The 17,558-nt window shown below is 41.5% G+C and overlaps 1 pseudogene; it reads left to right on the forward strand.

Annotated features, from left to right (window-relative positions):
- Positions 1–7,045: 7,045 nt before the first annotated feature.
- Positions 7,046–17,236, forward strand: LOC118857079 (annotated as a pseudogene).
- The last annotated feature ends 322 nt before the right edge of the window (positions 17,237–17,558 follow it).

The following is a 17,558-nucleotide window of genomic DNA, read 5'->3' on the forward strand; positions in this document are numbered from 1 at the left end:
GCCGCCTCCCATGCATAGAATTCTCTCTCCTCATTCAGCCTCCTGGCTTCCTTCAAGTCTCACCTAAAATCCTACCTTCTTTGAGAAACTGTTCCCATTCCTCCTTAATCTTAGTGCTTTCCCTCTGAGAGTACTCCATTCCTATTTATTACATATGTATATATATACACATATATAATATATATATACAATATACAAACAAATATATGCATATGTGTATTGTATATACATATATATCATGTTTGTACATACTCGTCTGCATGTTGTCTCTTTCATTAGACTGTGAGCTCCTTGAGGGCAAAGATTGTCTTTTCCTTTTCTTTGTATCCCCAGAACTAAGCACAGCACATAGTAGGTGCTTAATAAATGTAGTTGACTTTATTTGCCCAGTACATAGTAGATGCTAAATAAATGCTAGTTGACTTTATTTGCCTTTATTTGTGCAGCAGTAAAGTTGCAAAAATTATTCCCTTTGTGGCTCAGACCAGATTTCTGCCAATCATCAAGGTCTAAGAACAGATTCTCCCAGTGGGTATGGTTTGAACTAGGTATCAGCTGATCACTGAGAACTAAGACCAGCTACCTCTCAGAACACAGTGTTCACTGACAAGATGTGAGGAGTCTCCAATCTGTGAAACAGAATCTGTTTCACAGGATAAGAATAGCTCTGTCCCAGATAAGGCCAACATCTTATATGCACATCCGTTGTAGCCATGAAACTTGCACTTTCTTAAATAAATGGAACTGATAGACTAGAGATTACCAGGGGAAACAGTTTTCAAAACAAAGATCCTTTGTTCTGGACAAAAAAATAGAGCCTTTAAAATATTTTTCGCTGGATGCCAGCAATGGATGTTCATTCTTTTCCTTTTGATGTGTATTTGTGATGGAGTCTGCTCAGTTAAGGAAGTGTTCAGTCTTAACAGAATTAAAGTCAATTTTTAAAAGAAAGTTTTTTGGTGACTCCCCAAATACCAGAATCTCTGCTTTCACTGCAACTTTATCTTGTGCTTGATAATTCCAGCCCTAAGAGTGTGAGCTTTTTTGTCTTCTCTCCTCTTCATCTTGGAGAAGAAACATTTTTAGCCTTGGGGAAAGGATGTCTGTGTTTAAGGAGAAGGGATAAGGGAAGGCAAGACAAAGTTTCTTCCATTGTAAAAATATTTAGCGGGGAGAGCAATACCTTTTAGCAATATAAGTGTGACTTACCTAAACACACGGCCAATCTGAGCGATTTGGCAGAACTGAGTCGTTCACTTAATTAAACGTGTGTAATGTGTATAGAGATTGAATTGTAATCATCTGAGTACCTAGAAAGAACTGGAAAGGAAGAAAGGGGAGAGATTTGAAGGCATCTTATAGTTACAGGTTTGTAAGAAAGAAATCGAATTGGACCAATGGCTTATGTGCCAAAATTTAAAACTGTGTAAAACTGGCAATTACCCTTCAGATGACCTGTTCACAAAGTTATGTAATGAATTCAAGACTTTTCCAAAAAAGTAGAAGCCATGTCGAGCCAAAATTAGATCACTACTGGAACGTGCAAAACATGATTGGAAACAGAGAAGTATAAGTGTAAACCAAATCCCAAAGATTACTGGTATGGGTTCTATCCCACATCAATTGGTCAATTGATCAATGCCCTGTACCTGTGTAAGGTTCAGGGCAGAGCTGGCAAGAGTGAGATAAAGGAGAGCTCTTCAGGTCTTTTGAGTCTACGTCTTTTTGGGTTTCAGGCACTTCTGGCTTCCATCTTTGAGAGAGAAGATAGACAATGGCAATCTTACCTCAAGTTGCTGAAGGAAAAGACTCTGGGAAGAAACCCTAACATAAAAGAAGTCTGGATTCTCCATCATGTCCCTATACCCAGCTTGCTATGCTAGAGAATTCAGAGAACTTAGCTTTCAGTGGGATCAGGAACTCCCTCTCTTCCCTGGTTGAGCTGAGTTACCTTACTCCCAATGGAAGGGTTCCTTTACTTAATACTATTTCGCGGATATTTTCCCATGCAAATTGATTTATCTGATTTCCTTTTTTTGGGAGGAGGGGCTATTGACTTAGACAAATGGGTTTCTTGGCCACGTGCTATGTGTGTTTACTGTGCCACTGATATTTGGTGGGAAGAGAATTAAGCCTTGCATATAAAGCTTTGGGTCTTATGCCCCTCAATTAATGAAACAGTCATCAGAAGTTAGCTTAAACCTGAAAACCACATCTCCTACGCTCATAATATTTAAGGGAGCAGACTGACATAATTCTAACCTGGTATCTATGGTGTATAGGATGTTCAGGGAGGACTAGTACCTCTGCTGGGAGGGCTGCTGAGCCCTTTTCAGGGCTGCCCATCCACCTTTGGTGTCCACCTGATTCACCCGACTCTCACCTGTGGCTTCAAGAAGCTGTGGCATGCACAGCAGCCACACCCCAATTAACTGTCTTGGCAGATGGGCCAAACCAGCCTCATACCTGTCGATGAGTTAGGAGGATGTCTACCCTAAGCATGTAAAGACATTGCCTGGTGGAATGGCCAGGTGAGAACAATCTGTTCCAATGCCCATGAAGGCAGCTGAGGCAGGTACTACCAAACACTTAGAGCTTGGTCATACATGAAAGATGCCAAGGTCATCCACTGCATCCCCAGCCATAGACAGTCATCTTGACATTTGTCTTACCACTGGATTTCAGTGACTGTGGAAAAGAGAGTGAGCCTGACAATTTTGCCCAATTCTGCCTCACTTAAATCCAATCCACGCGCAAGTCAGGACTTCACCCTTGATGTCATTGGCCTTTGAAAACGAAGGATGAACAACAACAACCTGGTATTCCCTCCCTTTAAGGAGAGCAGAGTATCTAACTTCTGGTCCCAGCCACCTGCTTCCCTTCCTGGAGGAAACTAAAGAAAGAGAAATATAAGGGTAGAAGGGGTTAGAGATGTCTATTCTGCCTCTCTTTGAGCCACACAATGACACCCCATGCTATATGTGGGGGAAAGCTCTCACAACATAAGATTAATAAATTCATGTGGTGAATCCAAAAAGGGGGGAGGAAACAAACAATTATTTAGCACTTATGATGTGCAAAGCACTTTACAAGTATTATCTCATTTTATCCTCACAACAACCCTGGGAAGTTGGCACTATTATGATACCCATTCTATAGGTGAGAAAATTGAGGCAGACAGAGGAGAAATTACTAAGTGCCCAAGGTCACACAGCTAATAAGTGTCTGAAGGAGCATTTGAACTCAGACCCTCTTGACTTCATGTCCAGCCCTCGATCCACCATGCCACCTAGCAGTGAAATATCACATCAAAACAAAGGGAGATGTAGTAACTTGCAACTGAATTGGTCTGGTTTTCAAGATAATCAATATGTCAGAAACAGAGACAGAAAAAAACAGAGGGAGAGAGGAAGAGAGACAGACAGACAGAGACAGAGAGACAGAGAAATGGAGAGACAGATAGATAGAGACAGAGAGAGACAAAGAGAAAGACAGAGAAGAGAAAGAAAGGAGAAAATAGAGAGACAGACAGAGAGATAGAGAGACAGACAGATAAAGAGACAGAGAGACAGATAGAGAGAGAGAGAGGAGAAAGAAAGGAGAAAGAAGAGAGAGAATGAGAGAGAGAGAGTGAGAGAAATAGAGAGAGAGAGAGAGAGAGAATTCATGGCACAATGTAGACTTGAAGCTCAGGAAATGAGAAGGAATATATAGAAGTGATTTAGCCACTAAAAGAAAATCCCAGTAAACATAAAGCTGAAGAATAAACATAAATACTGGATCTGTGATATCATTGATATAAGTGTAACACCACTTCTACCCAAACCTGGGGCAGTTTTCCAGAGAGATAGCTGGCGTAGGGAACCCTTCAATGAGCTCTCTCTGTCAATGTAGAGCAGCATCTTCTTTGTAGTTCTATGGTCTTAGAAAGTTGTCTAGACCAATGGTTTCCAAAGTGAGGACAAAGACTGTGGATCGGCCCTAAGGGGCATGTGATCAACAAATCAAAAAGTGAAAAAATACATGGCGTCTGACTCTTGCCCATTACAGCCAATCATTTGGGCTTGTCGACATTACTACCCCCCTGACCCTGCCGTATCACTCATCCCTCATCTGTGCAACTTCCCAACCTCTTCCCCTTCTGAGCTAGAAGTCTGCCCCTCAGGGAAATTCAAAGGACTACAGGACCTCTACCACAGCAGCTAGGTAGGTGCCATTGGGAACATTTGCTTTCTACCACCTGCCCCCCAGATCGTTTCGTGGCTGTGATTACATCCCCCAAAGAATGAACTCAGGATGAGCAAGCACGTACTATTATTGTACTATCTTTTGCCTTCAAGCCCACCCTTCTGATAAACTTTCCTATTACTGTCAGGGACTCCACAATCCTTTCATTAACCCAGGTTCTTACATACAACCTTGAGACTTTTCTTCATCAATCAGGTGAAAAAATTCCATCATATCCAATCAATTTTACATGTCTGTCTCCATAACATCTTTCAGTCTGTCCCTTGATTTCATACAATGAGAGACTGTGGAGAGAGTGTTGTACCTAGACTCAAGAAGTGAGTTCAAATCAGAGTTCAGACATTTACTAGATTGTAGCTCTGGGCAAGTCATTTAACCTCTGTGTACCCCAGTTTCCTCATCTGCAAGATGAGGCTAATAATAGCACCTACTTCACAGAGTTGCTGTATGGATCAAATGAGGTAATATTTATACAGTGCTTAGCACAGTGCCTGGCATGTATATGTGTGTGTGTGTGTGTGTGCTTATTTCCTTCCTTCCCTCTTTCATACCCACCACCGCAGTTCAGTCCCTCACCACCTCTTATCTTGACCATTACAATAACCCTCTAAATCCTCTCCCTGACTCAAATCTCTTTCCACTCCCATCCATCCTCCTTGAGATATGACACACTCCCAGTTAGTGGGATAACAAGAGCAATAAATTCCCCTCGGAGGAATGCTTGTTACAAACGTAGGGTGACTGTCTTATAAAGAGAAGAACAGCCTCTACCACCCATAAAAGACATATGAGAAACTCTAGAGCAAATTGGAAAAGTTCATTAAATCAGTGAAAAGGGGCACATCTGCATTCTAGAAACTGCCTGGGACAGGATACTATACCTGAAAACACCCTCCCTTCCTTCCCAAGCAGTGGGAGAGACTTGAGATTTCTAATGACTTTTAATCTCAATTTCACAGTTGCTGGCTTCCTGGCGTGGATTCGGAAAAGGCGGCTGAAATCATGGAGCAACATTGAGAGTTGAGCAGCTCCGACTCTGATTTATATGATGTTTGAATGACTGATTAGAAGCAGTTACTATCCATTGCATAGTTGCTTTGTGTTGTGTATAGCAATTAATGGATAATTGTATATATCTTTGTAATTTTGTCATTAATGACTACTCAATGTTGGTTTGATTTTTCGGATTTGTTTTTTGTTTTTGTTTTTGTTGTGTTTTTAATGCAGTCAACATGGAGTGGCAACATAGGGAGACACGTACATGGAGTTATTTTGCTTTTCCATGAAGATAATTTAGAAATATATTCAACTGAATTAATGTTATTGATTTGAACAATGAGAAAACAAATCTCTTTTTATTTTAATTGCTTGTGAGTGTTTTGTTAGTGCTCTGTCTAAATAGGTAGGGAGATAGATAAGGGGAGAGAGACACAGAAACAGAGAAAAAGAGACAGAGAGAGACAGAGAGACAGAAAACATAACACTGTAGTGGCTGTTTTGGTCATCTACCCTGGGACACACTTTGCAGGCCATAATGACCAGTCCCTTTGTTGTAGGAATCCTTTCCTGCTCCCTTAGTGTTGCTTAAGTATTCCATCAGGACCTGAACTCTACAACTCCAAATCATTAACCAACAGATCCACCCCTGGCCAATAACCTCCTCTGCCTCAGTGGGGTTGATTCAGTGATTCTGTATCAGGCCCACTCCTGCCTCAGCTTCTGACTAAGGGTCAGAGAAAGAGAAGAAGGGACCAGCCTGACCCTGCCCATCTCCTGACAGAGGTGAAATGCTCAGGGTACAGAGTGAGACATACATATTTGGACAATATATATTCCTACCACACAGGAATTTATTTTGCTTGACCAGGCATATTTTTCACTCAGGTTCTGTTTTTCTTTTAACCATTTAAATTAGGGGGGTGGGGAAGAGAGAAAATAAGTGCTTGTTAATTAAAAATAAATTTAAAATACATTCTTAAAGGAAGCTTGACTGACTCTAAAATCAGTCAGCTCTATGGAAAGAGTTAGCTCTGAAGGAGTCCAGTCTGAAGAGATGAAAAGAAAGGCAGTTACCAAGAGTGCCCTGAGGACACATTCAGCTCCCCAAGAGAGAATATTCTAGCATCTATTAGGGAGTGAGCAAGGGGCAGGAGAGTGGAACCGAAGGAAGGGGAGGGGAGAGGAGAGAAAGAAAGGGAAGGGGAGCAGAGGGAAAGGGAAGAGAGGAAAGGAAAGGAAAGGAGAAGATGGGAGAGGAGGAGAAGAGAGAGGAGGGGAAGAGAGAGGGATGGGAACAGATGGAAGGGGAGGTGAGAGGAGAGGAGGAAAGGGGAGGGGAGGGGGAAAAAGTAAGGGAAAGGAAAGGAGGAGAAGGGAGAGGAGAAGAGTATTGGAAGAGAAGGAACAGGCAGAATGGGGAGAGGAAGAGAGGGACCCCATCTCAACAATGGTGTCTCATGGCAGAAACACATGGCCATAACAGGAGTATTTGTATATAGCCCAAGAGGGGAACCAGGACATGGCTTCCAGAACCCCTAAGATTTTGGGGAGGAAGTAAGGAGAAAGTTTGGTGTCTATAGCTGGGATCCTGCTGCTTAGGAGATGACAGGCCTCAGAGCTGAGATTCCAAGGAAAGGGAGCCAGGGAATCTTTACATTGGCCCAAAGGCAGGGGCTGTGGCTCCTTCTGAAAGAACCTGGCCACCTCCTGGTCAAAGATTTTAGCTTAGCCTGAAATCAGAGATGGCACAGACTTTGGTCAGCCAGAGGAGCAGTGTGTCCAGCAGAGAACAGGCCCCATGTGGCTCACGGACAGCATGAAGGGACCCAGCAATCCTGCAATGTTGGCAGCACATTTTGCTCTTCCACATGTGTTCCTCACCTGTAGGTCCCTCGTGCTCAGTCTCTGTACTTGCTCACTGTCATGATACAAACAAGACCTATGTCTGGTTCATTGCTGATGTTTATTTTCACAGCTATTCAGCTGAGGGATTTATTCCTTTTGTCAGTGAATATAGTGGTGGATTTATAGGGTTCCAGACCTGAGAGGGCTATGTCAAGGACGCTCCCCTCGCCACCAGTTCCTGGATGCTCTGGATTCCTGCAAGGCTTACGTTATTCAGGATGTCTTTCCTAGTCTTTGCCCCCCACCCACACCAAGATCACCTCTCTGTGTGTGCCTTGCATGTACCTAGTTGGTCTTTCCTAGTAATTTACATGTCCCCTTCCTCATCAGAATGTGAGCTCCTTGAAGGCAGAGACCGTGCTTTTGCTTTTCTTTGTATCCCAGTGCTTAGAATAGTGCCTGGCACACAGTCAGTGTTTAATAAATGCTTATGGACTGAGAAACAGATAGGCTTAAGTGAAGTCATAGAGGGGTGGGCTTCAAAGACCCATCGGGCAGTCACCTCAGGGTCTACATTCCTAGGCACTGGCACTGAGCAAGAGAGACAATTGAGGCAAAATCAGACAATTCAGCAGCCCCAATGAGATCCAACTTTATATGTGAGTGAATGGGGGGAGACAGTCATGTCTGAAGGATGGAGGAATCTGATGGTGTTGCCACAATTCGGCTAGCAGCTGTTGTGGGGGTGAAAGACCAACACAAGCCCAGCAATAAGAACACTGCCAGCACAGTTTCTTTTGATCTGCTTTACTAAGGAAAGCAATGTTAAGGGGTTAACAATCTCAATTTAATCAAACATACAAATATCATTCACTGCTGCTACTGCTTCTCCCCTGTTCCCTTGGAGTGGACCATCCTGGTGCCTCTTTTGTGAAACAGCCACTGAGGAGACCTCCAGACTCACCAAGGCCAACGAAAAGCCAAAGGAAGGAGTCAAGACTGAAAGCCATAACCACGTTAATTTGAAGGTGGCAGAGCAAGATGGTTCGGTGGTGCAATTTAAAATTAAGAGGTACACAGCACTTAGTAAACTAATGAAAGCCTATTGTGAGCGACAGGCTTTGTCAATGAGGCAGATCAGATTCCGATTGATGGAAAACCAATCAATAAAACAGACACACCTGCACAGTTAGAAATGGAGGATGAAGATACAATTGATGTATTCCAGCAGCAGATCGGAGGCGCTTACTAAAAAGAGAATCTACAATTCTACTCCAGAACTGTGCTCCCAAGGAAAATAATACATTCACAATTAGAAAACCAAGATTTGGATCATCCACATCCTGACTACTGCAGTACAGTGTTCTCTCTTTTTTGATTCCCTTCCCCCATTCCTTTATTATACATAAAGTAACTGGTGTGTGTGCACAGGCATAATGCTTATTTTTTTTTAACTAAATGGCCAACAGTATATTTTGATCAACATCAAATGGAGATGAGAAGGGGAAAAAAACAAACTGGTTCTGTGAAAATATCCCTTTTTCCATTAATGGCATACTCATTCAACTTTCATCTCTATATTCCAGTAAGTTATTTTACTCTCACTATTTAACAACAACAACAAAAACCCACCAAAAAAAAAATCCTTGCATACCATTTGACTGGATAATTTCAATGTTTGTCTTTTATCAATATAAAACCAAGGATGATTTTATAACATTTTGTATGTAGCTGGTACATATAGGGCAATCTCTGTCTCTCAGTAGGGATAAGTTACTATAAAGAAATTGATCCTAGATAGTTTTCCCTTCAAGTCAAACAGCTTGTTGTTTAAATAAACTTCTTGTTTAAAATAAAAAAAATAAATAAAGGCATTTGACACCTTTCTCCCAGATGTAAGAACAAAGGTGAGGGAGAGAAAATTTGGAACCCAAAAACCTGTGGAACTGAATGTTGTAAACTAAAAAAAAAGAACAATACCCTCATATCCAGTGGATGGAATTGCAAGAGAGGTGAACTCTAAGATCACAGAGTAATAAAAGTTAGGAGATGAGACAGAGGGAGAGAAAAAATTTTACATCCCTCCCACAGCCCTTCCTTGAGCTGGCAGACTAAGGCTCACCTGTCAGTTCCCCATAATAGACTCTATGCCCCACCTTAGCCTTCTTGAACTGAAATTTGGTACACGCAACAAATTAAGAGTCTGAGCCTTCTAAGAAAATTCCAACCCTGTATCTCCATGGTTGTGGATTCAAGGATATACAAGACAGTGAAATGTACCATAAGGCACTCCTCAGTCAGAAGGTTTTATTCTAAAAAGGGAAGTGAGATATAGCTGTAACATCTTTATGTTTCAGTCGGGGGTAGGTCATAAAGTTTGCAACTGACTTCTCCTGACATATGCTAAAACATTTTCTCAGTTCCATTTGATGCCAAAGAAAAGTATAAAAAGTTATCTTCTAAAGGTCAATTTATAACTTCACCTTCCATAAGGAGTATGATTGCCAGGCCCATTGTCTAACAGGCCTGAGGCTTTCCTTTCTCAGCATTCCACCTCGGGCCTACAAACATCTGCCCTTCTGTGAGACATTAACAGTGAAGCAGCTTGGATCCCCCTGAGGTAATCAAATCAGTCACATTGAATTTATCCTCAAAGAAGCTCCAGCTCAGACAGTAAGGTTTTTTTTTTCTTTTAAAAATTGTTTTCCTTTATTTTAATCCTGAATTTAACACCAAATACAATGAGCATTTCCATGTACATTATAGAGTTGGAGGGAAGTGTTAACCGGACCGGAACTGGCCTCTAACCTGTGAGTGGCCAGAGCCATAGAAAGCAAGCCAGAGGTAGGAGAGTCAGGGCATAAACAGAAGCTTAATTAATTTCAGAGTGAGGAAATGCTTGCAAGCAGAAGTCTTCCTGAGGAGGAGGGCTTAACTTGCTGGGCCAAGACAGTGCTTTATATACATAATAAACCACAAATGGGCCACACCATGACAATCATTCTTAGGTCTTGAGCCATTCTCATAGCAGGCTCATGAATAGACAATGCAGGTGTTCCTGGGTCCTGCGGGAATGGTCTCCAAGTTGATTGAATAACAGCGGGGTACAGAACCAGAGTTAGCTTTGTGGGAACGGGAGTGCAGTACCTAGTTTGGTTCACTTAGCTGTTACAAGAAACGGGTATTGTGAGCATGTCAAGAGGTGTGCTGGGTGGCTCTTAGGTCCCTAGGAAACAGGGAGTGGTGAACACCTGGTGTTAGTCAAAGCAACATACTTTGCCAGAAAGTGAGATCATCCAGAATGCAAAGGATTGTTGTTATGCCAAGCTCAGGGCACAGCCTGCTTGCTGGGCCTTAACACTGGGAGAAAGGGTGTCTCCAAACATCTTGACATTGAGAATAAGCATTCATTAAGTACCTACTATGTGCCAGGAACATGCTCAGTGCTTTACAGATACCACTTGATATTCACAGCAACCCTGTGAAGTAGGTGCTATTACTATTCCCATTTTACAAGTTGAGGAAACCAAGGCAGACAGTGGTTAAGTGACTTGCCCAGGGTCACACAGCTCAAGTCTTTCTGACTCCAGACCCAACAATCTGAGCCACCTGATTGCCTTTCTGTCTGTTAAGAATAAAGGAAATTCTACATTAAACTCTTCATCTTTACCATGTGCAGTATGTTTTTCAAGTAAATTCAACATGTAAAGCTACCCTTTCAAAGCCATCTTGCTAGTCTGCCCTTCCTTTTGGCCTTCCTTCTATTCTCTTTGAATTTTTTTTTAAAAAGATTGAGAGCAGAACTCTACTCCTTATCCCCCCGCCCCTCCTTCTTGTTACTACCCCAGCTGGAAACAAGAAAAAGTGAATGCTATAAAATTACAAAGAGTAAGCATGCCTCAGAAAAAGAAATATGAGAAGACATTCCATCCAGCCTTTCTGCAGAGGCAGGAGATTCACAAGCATTGTGGATTACATGTTATTTTCAGACTTTTTCAATGTATGGATCAGTTATGTTGAATTTTTCCTCTTTTTTCATCTTAACAAATACTATTTGTTATATGGGATGGTTGTCTGGGAGAGGAAGGGAGAGAGATACTGAAGAAAACTATGATGATGTTTAAATAAAATTAAATGCATCAATAAAAACTTATTAAAAATAAAAGCAAATCCTTGTAACAAATATAGATAGCCAAGCAAAACAAATTTCTTCATTGGATGTGTATAAAATGTACGCTCTCATTATGCATTGTGGATCCATCACTTGTGGGGGTAGGGATGGGCCTGGGAATGGGTAGCATAGCTTCATTATCTTCATTAACTGTATGTACTATGAATCATTACACAATAAGTTTCAGTGTTTGCAATTAAGGCCCACTTTTCCCTAGAGCTACCACCAATACCAGCCAACTCTACACTTTTAAGCAATATGACATTTATAAAATATCCATCTTTCGAGCTTGTTGGAGTTCACACAATCTTCTAGAAATCTCTGACTTCCAGCTCTTTCCTTCCCCCACCCCTCACCTGATATCCCTCAGGCTACTTTTCATGTAAAATATATTCCAAAGCAACCGTCAGTAGCATTGTGAACCTTTATAACACTCTAGGAGTTAAGATTTGCACAATTTCCAAGGCTGTGGGTACTTTGTTCTTGACTCTCTCTTGGGGAAGAAGTTATCTGCACAGACGATCTGCCCTTCTATTTTAATCCTAATTTCTATAGGGAAAGAAATATCTTTTAATGTAGGCAGGAGGATTCATAGTTGATGGTCCTGATGTTTGACACCAGGTCTAGTGGTCTGGGGGTACCTGGTGAGGACTTTTCCAGCAAGCTTTCTGGAAGCCTTACTCTTTGATGGTCTAGAATGTAAATTCTAGGCCTGAGAAAGTCTTTAACCCTAATATCTTCAGAAGTTAAATTTTTTTTAAAAAAATTACCATACACAAAGGTGTTAAATGTTTGTTTAATTATTGTATGAAGATTCAGTAAAATCCCAAATCTATAATGCCTTTCCCATTGGTCATATGCTTAATCCAACAACAAATGTAAGCAATTAAAGGGCTAATTGGATTTGATAGATCGTCATCTAAGATTTCCAAATGGGTGCTTTTATGTTACTCCTGTTAAAGGTACATATATAATAGATACTTGGCTAGCTACCATATATGTTGTAACATCCTACACCTCCCACATAGTGTCTTTGGACACCTACTCACTCTCTGGGCTGACTTGATCATTCTGAGCTATTTTCACAGCTCGCAAAAGGCTTAGCTCCCAAAGAAGGACTACTCCCCATGATTACATTTGAACTGTCAAGGTCCTTGGGGTAACCCTATTGTGGGGAGATATAGATAGATAGATTGATTGATCGATAGATAGATAGACAGACAGACAGACAGATACTCCTCTTACCTCTCTACATCTTGAACCACCACCTGTTTGTTTCCATGTACTCAAAATAGCCACTCACAATTATGACACTTTCCCATCTTAAACATAACCATTTACTTAGGCAAAAGAAATAATAACATCAGAAGTACTTATATAGTAAAAATAAATTCAGAAATAATAAATACAGTGAAGTCCACAAACAGACCTGGGTCACATACTACTAATGCATTTAGTATCTATGGAGGAAAGTGAGCATATCTTTGTGAAAATTTGTCAGGGAGGACATGAATGAGAAAAACTCATGTAATTAAAGTAACTCACATCTCTGGAACTTAGTGTCTCAACTTAAATGTCCTCTTTCTGCCTTGGATTCTGTCCGTAAAAGTTCTGGTAGGTAATTTCTCTGATGTTATGCTTCCCAAATGGAATAAAATAAGTTTAAGGCAGAAATAAGTCAAGATCCAAATCAACATCTCAATAAAGTTAAGTTACCTGTTTTCTAATATACTTTGTAAAATCAGGATAATATGCCTAAGCCAATTATTTTGGGTAGGTCATGAGCACAGTTGCATCATAACTCAACAATAAAGGCATGTACATCATATATCATTGTACAGTGTCATTCATTTTAATATAGATCAGAGTTTTCTCAATTTATGTTTTAGAAGAACTGAGATAAATATAAATTGATTTTTACCTCTAGGCCACTAAGAATGTAATGCCAACTGACCAATGCAATACCATAATAGTAAAAGGTTTTAGTTTCACTGCGTGGATGCACTTAGAGAGGGCAATTTTCCTATTGGATTCCTGCTGGATTATCTTCTCAATGACATAGTGGACTACAAATCACATTTTGATAACTTGGTGGTATGATAATCAGAATTCAATATTTTCTACATAACAGTTTCATCCATACATTTCAGCCCTGATCAAGGCAACAAGTACAGTCATGTAATTGAATTTTTGTGCGCAATATTTTTAAAGTGCTGGTTTATCATGGCTAAATAAAGCTCCTAACAATGAAAATAAGCTGGAGCAAAGCTCTAGTGAGCCAACTTTATCTCTTGTGGTCCATCTAAAATGAATTAGCTTGCACAATTATCTACAGTTATGCACAGCTTCAGGAAAGGGGCTAACTATTTGAGGCTGAAATACAGGCACTTTGAACAAGAAAAAAAAACAATTGAATATATAACCTCCATACAGAATGTCTCATCACCCTATCCATCATTCATATAGCGAGGTAGACCTAGAGTCAGGAAGACCCAGGCTCAAGACCCACCTTTAACAAATACTTGCTGTGTGGCTCCCATACCTTGCAAATCACTTAGCCTCTCAATGCTCTAGACCGAGGGTGTCAAACTCAGATAGAAATGGGGGCCACTGATCAATACGTAAGGATCCCTGCAGGCCTCATACTGCCTTAGTTTTAAAATGTAATGTTATCTGTGTTTTATAGTATTTTTATTTAGTTAGATATTTCCTAATCACATTTTAATCTAGTTTGAGCCACACCACCATGGCCCACATGTTTGACACCCCTACTCTATATAACTCTTTAACTTGCCTTGAAGACTGTAAGTTGGAAAAGGGGGGCGGCGCAAAATGCTTGGGTAGAGAGAGCCCCCTCATGGGGGAGTTCGCTATGCCAATGAAATCACAGGCCCATTCCTGGCCTGATCCTTCCTGTTAATGACAAGAGCTTTTCTTTCTCTGTTGAGAAGACAAACACACACTGCCATTTTAGCATGCAATAAAATAAATTTCGATGGAAAGCACAGTGACAATGTCATATTGTCCAGTGTTAATAAAAATCAGATTAAAGATTATTTTTCCTGATGATCCCTTGCTCCTGTGACTCAGGGAATTTATTTGATAAGTTCTAAAAACAAATATATGTGTATGTATATGTGTATGTGTGTATATATATGCATATACATGTTTACATATATATTCATATTCAATACTTATTATTCCTGGATTCTGTATTTGGAAGCTCATCTTCTTGCTGAAATTTATCTATAACCCCACATTCAATACTTGTAGTGATTCCATTGTCATTTGCAGACACTTACAGAGCAGTGAAAAATTGGAGTTACTGATGCACAAATTCCCAGATGAGGCAGAACAAGGTAACATCTGCCTTGCTTCAGTTTACGTGCTCTATGCTCTTCACAATCTATTTAGAGCAACTTTTACGTTTCAGTGCTTTTTGTTGGTGATTTCACTGTTTAAAAAGGCACCAAGTATAGAGTTGAAGTGCTGTCCAGAGTCCCTAAGCACCAGGAGGCTGTGACGTACCTTGTGGGAAAACAAAAAAAACACATGCATTAGGTAAGCTTCATTCAGGCCTGAATGATAGGGCTCTTGGCCATGAGTTCGATGTTAGTGAATTAAGAATATGGTCCATCCAGAGAAAGGAAGAGGGAATCCACTGATCTGTATACGAGGCTGCTCTAGAAAGTGCTAAACTAATTGCTGTGACCAGAGGCTCAAAGAAACCTAACCCTGTATATCCCTTGGAATATTTGTTCGATATTTGCTAATTCAGTCTTCATGGAGACTTTATAGAACTTAAGTACCACAATGAGATTCAACAATCTATCTACCTATCTTTCTGTCTGTCTATCTATCTATCTATCTATCTATCTATCTATCTATCTACCTATCTGTGCGAGCGTATGTAAACGTGTGTGTATATAATACATATATGCTAAAATCCTTTGATATATTTATCAAATTAAATCCCTTTGATATATACGTACATATATGTGTGTATATATATATTACATATATGTATCATATATCTCTCTGTGTGTGTCTGTGCATGTGTGTGTGTGGCAGCTAGGTGATGTAGTGGCTAGTGTGTCAGGCCTAGAATCAGGAAAACCTGAGTTCAAATCTAGCCTCAGACACTGTGTGACCCTGGGCAAGTCACTTAACCCCATTTACCTCAGTTTCCTTCTCTGTAAAATGAGCTGCAGAAGGAAATGGCAAACCACTCTAGTATCTGCCAAGAGAACCCCAAATGGGGTCATGGAGAGTCAGGTGCAACTGACTAAAATCAACAACAACCACATGCACGTACACACACACACACACACACACACACACACACACAGAGTTTAGTTTTTTAGTCATTGAAAAAAGTCAATCTATAAATCCAAGGGCCTTAAATTTGAAATATTGTCTCACAAACATAAACTTGTTATAAAGCAATGCCTAGTTCAGTTGAATGAGAAAAACAAGAATTATCAGCAGAAACACAAAACTCTTTAATGTAACTAGGAAATCATTTCTTCTATCAGCGAAATATGGATTAAAATTTTCTCTTTGTATTGGCTAGTGACCTAAAATACAATCACCCTCTAGGCACAAACAATCATTTCAGAATTATTATTTAAATGTAATCGTAGCTCAGTGCACGCTTCAACCTCCTCCAAGGCTGAGACCTCCAAGAGACAGCTAGGCAGCCCCTCCAGCCTGCCGGACACCATACTCTGCTGCAGACCTCATGTTTCCTGCCCCCCCCTCGTGTTTTCCTCTACAGTCCTGGGCACATAGTATGATCATTAGGTGTTCAGTTTCCCAACAACTTTCTATGGAAAATCAAGGGAAGTGGGCCATGGTTGCTGTGAGCAACTTTGAACAGCAGGACACCTTCAGAGAAGTTTGATCAAGGTGCCATCATTGTGAGACCCTCTGGATCAGGACTCTGGCAGAGTTCTTCTATCTGGTCTTGCTCAATCAGTGGAGGTTATCTTTCCATTTCTCGTCTGCCTCCTGGGAAGTAGCAGAAAGACAGCATTCATAGTGGTTGCATTTAAGCCTACAGATGTGCCTCCAACAGCCACCGTAAAGTTCCTCGGGGCTGGCACCACCACCTGCATCGCTGACCTCATCACCTTCCCCCTGGACACAGCCAAAATCCGGCTGCAGATTCAAGGAGAGAGCCAGGTGGCCATCTGAGCTTCCTCTACCAATGCCCAGTATCAGGATATCATGGGCACCATTCTGACCATCATGAAGACTGAGGGCCCTGACAGTCTGTACAATGGGCTAGTGGCTGGGTTGCAGCACCAGATGAGTTTTGCCTCTGTCAGCGTTGGCCTCTATGACTCTGTCAAGCAGTTCTACACCAAGGGATCTGAGCATGCAGGCATTGGGAGCCGCCTCCTGGCAGGCTGCACTGCAAGGGCACTGGCAGTGAGCGTAGCCCAACTCACAGATGTGGTAAAGGTATGTTTCCAGGCCCAGGCTCCTGCAGGTGGCAGCCGGAGATACCAGGGTACAATGGATGCCTGTAAGACTATTGCCCAAGAGGAGGGCCTTCGGGGCTTATGGAAAGGAACTTCACCTAATGTTGCCTGCAATGCTATTGTCAACTGTGCTGAGCTGGTGACCTATGATCTCATCAAAGAAGCCCTCCTGAAGGCCCATCTCATGACTGATGGCCTTCCATGCCACTTCACATCAGCCTTTGGGGCTGGATTCTGCACCACCATCATTGCTTCCCCCGTGGATGTGGTCAAGACGAGATACATGAACTCTGCCATGGGCCAGTATGCCAGTGCTGGCCACTGCACCCTCACTATGCTTAGGAAGAAGGGACCCCAAGCCTTCTACAAAGTTAATGCCTTCCTTCCTCCACTTGGAGGCTGCTGGAATGTAGCAAAGTTTGTCACCTATGAGCAACTGAAAGGGGCCCTAATGGCCGCTCGCACTTCCCAGGAAGCTCCTTTCTGAGCCCTCTCCTGCTAGCTTTTCTGCTTTGTGGCCCACTTTGAGTCCAGACCCCATCCTGCCTCTCCTCCCCATTTTCCCCCTATTCCTCTCCTCCCCTGCCTTAGCTTTGAAGGAACCCCCTCCACCTTAGTTAGCCCCATTTAAACCTTCTCCAGCCTACTTCTGCCATTACAGCCTCACCCAGTTCTTAAGCTCCTTCTAATAAAGTCAGACCAGAACCCAAAAAAATAAATAAATAAATGTAATGGTAGACTGGCCCATAAGCCCAGTCCTCAAGAGCAGGCCAAAAAGCATACTCAGCTGATATGATCCTTATATAGAT

Source organism: Trichosurus vulpecula, chromosome 1 (genome assembly GCF_011100635.1).
Source record: "Trichosurus vulpecula isolate mTriVul1 chromosome 1, mTriVul1.pri, whole genome shotgun sequence".
Classification (NCBI taxonomy): Eukaryota; Metazoa; Chordata; class Mammalia; order Diprotodontia; family Phalangeridae; genus Trichosurus; species Trichosurus vulpecula.